At 54.1% G+C, this 3,754-nt stretch overlaps 1 pseudogene; it reads right to left on the minus strand.

Moving 5' to 3' along the window:
- Positions 1 to 2,119: 2,119 nt before the first annotated feature.
- On the minus strand, positions 2,120 to 3,754 carry LOC136381461 (TIR domain-containing adapter molecule 1-like; annotated as a pseudogene).

Below are 3,754 nucleotides of genomic sequence, written 5' to 3' on the forward strand. Positions count from 1 at the left end.
CTCCCCACAGCAGCCACGAGCCCTGTGAGCACCTGAATCAGGTCCTGCCCTTCTCAGTCCACAGCTCTCGAGGGCTCCTACCTCCTTGGTGGGTGGGGAGGGGGAAACCCAAGTCATTTAAGTGGCCCACAAGGCCCTACATGAACTGCTTCTCCCAGCCATCACCTCGCTCCAGCCACTTAGCTCTTCTTCCAACAGGCCAAACATGGCCTTAGCCCAGGACCTGTTTTCTCTTCCAGATCATCCTCACCCCACCTCAACCCACCCTTACTGCGCCCCACTGCCTGGGAAGATCCTGGCAGGCACTCAATAACTGTGGGTCAGATAAGCAAATATTCACGGCCACTCTCCAGTTGTGTGCAGCTCTCTCTTGCTTCTGACACCTTCTATCTCCAAAACCCTGCCTACTCTACCCCACCACAAAATCTAATCTCAGACTTTCCTGCTACAGGTTTTACTTCATTGCTGCTGGGAGGCCAGGAGAAGACCCTTGACAAAGTCTGAGTCAGTCACAAAAGCAAGTGGCGAATGACAGACAGCCTGGGTGACTCTTGAGGGTGGCAGGCACTGGAGGAAAGTAGGTGCAAAGTAAATGTTCAAATCAGACAGCTGGGTGGAGGGAGCCTTTAGCTATTTGGCTCAGCCCACCCAAGTTCCTCCCTAAGTCCTCCCATCATTTCCTCCCTTGGAAATTTGCTTCCTCAATTGTAATCTCTCCAGTTCCAATCCATGACTTTCGAGACCAGAATTTACCTCTGCTTGCCTCAGTTTCCCCCATCTGTACAATGGGCCCAACCATAGCAGCTTCTACCTTAGGGGTCATTTGGGGAGATTAGATGTTTAGATATTTAATGCCCCCAGAATCACTAAGTGTTGAGTGCTCAACAAATGTTAATTCTATTTCTCTCCTCAAGAAAACATGAATCCCCTTCCTATCGGGCATGTGCAGTTAATAAGCGCTTCCCTGGCTGTTCAGTGTTAGAGAATGCTTTACTGATGAACTTGAAACAGTGGAATTGTAAACCCACTTCTGAGAAAGTAGAGGCTCGGAGTGGTGAGGATACTTGCCCAAAATCACTCAGTCAAATCTGAGGCCAGCCTTGGTGAGCCCAGCGTCAGGCCAGACCATCCCCACATACACACACACACACAACTTCCAAAAGAGCTGCAGCAGAAACTGCTAAATATCCCCAGTGTCTTTTCTCTCCACCTCCTCTAGTATTAGAACAGCTTTTAGCAAAGCACACGACCAATCAGAAGACCTCATTCCCCAGTTACCCTTGTAGCTGGAGAGGAGCCCTGTGACTATATGTCTGGCCAATGAAATGAGCAAATACAGAAAACTTCTGGTTCATGCCATTCGTGGGGAGAAGCAAGTTTTTCTCTTCAGTTTCCCTTTTGGGGTACAGTAGGCACATTTTTCTCTTAACAAATTGCCCAGAAGAGGTCTCCCAGAGGACAGCAGTGCTAGAGAATATTCAATAAATATTTATTATAATTAAAACACCGTACTAATATCCCCTAGCCCCGTGATGGCGAACCTATGACATGCATGTCAGCACTGACAGGCGTAGCCATTTTCGATGACACGTGGCCGCATGCGGCCACATACCAGAGAAGTATGGGGCTGCATGCCGAGAAAGACGTTTCATCCTCGGCTCCTGCACGGCTAGATGTAGTGCCCAAGGATAAAACATTTGCTGTAGTGTAGACACTCTGAACCGGAGGTCTGGAGGCCAAAACAACAGAACTCCGGCACAGAGTGTCTAGTTCTGGGACTTCCGGTTAGGCTGTTTTTCTCGAAGTGACACACCACCCAAGTTATGCTCGGTTTTTTGGCAAATTTGGACACACCAAGCTCAAAAGATTGCCCATCACTGCCCTAGCCCATCCCCCACCACCATCCAGAGAGTTTGTAAACACCATGGGCAGTTCTGGCCTCCCCAAGAGCCAATCATCAGGGCCCATTTTGCATGATTTCCTGAGAAATGAAGGTGTCCCCAGCAATGTCCTGAAAATAGCAGATGACCCCGTCTTCCACTGCACCGGAGATGGGGGCATCTCCAAGGTCCAGCCCAAAGGGGGTCTGAAGTCAAGGTCATCAGGCTTCATCACTTGGTCATGCTGCTTCCTGTGTGTTGTCCTCAGGGTTCTGGGTCCCTCTTTGGTTCCACATGTGCTTGTTGAGCCCCAGCTGCACCATCTGTGCATGGTGGATAATGAGAGGCTGAAGCCTGGGGCAGTGAGGGGGCACAGATGAGGCTTGCAGAAAAACAGGAGGCTGTGGGAAGGATGGGCTGAGGTGTCAGCCAGCCGTGGACGCAGGGTTGGTGGCTGGTGGCCAGGCCATGTAGAAAAGGTTGGCTGGGCTCCCAGGGGCCTCTGGCCCCCATAGGGCACCTGAGCTCCAGAGGGCAACTGAACCCCAAATGTCATGTGGTTCCCAAAAGCTACCTGGAGCCTCTCCACTTGTGCCTGCCAAGACAAGCAGGTCTGGAGGGAGGAGGCTGAGTATGCGGCATCCAACCGTCCAGGAGTTGGTGCTGCTCCCACAGGGCCCTTTTCCTGTTCCTTTTTCCAGTTGGCCTTGAGAGCCTGCAGCCTGTGGGGCTTGAAGGCGTTGGCTACCTTCCTGGCAAAGACTGGGGAGTGCTCATCCAGCCACACCAGGCTGGTGAGCAGGTTGGACGTGTCCGGGTTGAGCTGGGCCAGGGAGCTCCCCAGGGGCAGGAAAGGGATCACACAGTCTTGCCGCCCTGGCTGTGTGAGGCTGTTCATCAGTGACTGGTTCACCTGGTGCAGGCTCAGGCAGCAAAGCTGGCAGAGCAGCAGGAGGGTGAAGGCCGAGTGGTCTATGGCATCCTGCAGGCAGCGCAGCTTGCCGCGCCCAGGCTCCTGGAAGTCCTCACAGAAGGTGGCCTCGTCGCACACACCCAGGGCCTCAAGTTTCTCCCGGACACGCAGGGCAATGTGCTCATCTGCCTTGGCGTGTAAGACCACAAAATTGTAGAATTTCTACTCTGATGACCCTAACTCAGCAGAAGGAGGACACAGGTTCAAAGAGGCCGGGTGCGCGGAACAAGGAGGTGATGGAGAAGGATAGGGAGGGGGTGTCTTTGGGGCCGAGGGCGTTGGTGGGCATGGCTGGGCTGACGGGGAAGTGGTATCTTCCATGGGAATTTGTGGCATCTGGTCCTTGACAGGACAGGTGTTTCTGGGGGCGAGATTTGGTTCTGGGGGAGAGATTTGGGGGCTGGTGACATTTCTGTACACTCCACCAGGTAGTGGGTGCTGGTGTCTGGAGCTTCTGAGGGGTTGGACAGGTCAGCAGGGCTTGCATCTAAGGCCACCTCAGGAAGCCTAGGGGCTGGGTTATTTGGTGGCACCAGGGTGTCAGTAGTCTCTCCCGACGCGGGCCAGCTCATCTCCTCAGGCTCTTGGGGACAGGCTCGGGAACCGGAGGCTCATCGCACAGCTTGCTGTGCCCATGGGGGCTGCGGTGCTGGCTGAGGAGGGGCATGGTGGGCGACTGGCTAATTTCCAAGTTGCTACCCAAGGAGGCTGGGCTGCCCGTGGATCTCAGGGAGCATTTTCTGCTCCAGCCTGAGGACTCCTTGATGGGCTGAGGAAGACTGCAGGTCACAGAGGGCAATGCTGAGGATGGCAGGAGAGGCAAGCTGAGTGGCCATGCGGAGTGGGCTGGCTGAGGGGCCAGGCTCAAAGGCCACGAGGAGTGGGCCAGATTAGTGGCCAT

This window comes from Saccopteryx leptura, chromosome 9, assembly GCF_036850995.1.
Source record: "Saccopteryx leptura isolate mSacLep1 chromosome 9, mSacLep1_pri_phased_curated, whole genome shotgun sequence".
Lineage (NCBI taxonomy): Eukaryota > Metazoa > Chordata > Mammalia > Chiroptera > Emballonuridae > Saccopteryx > Saccopteryx leptura.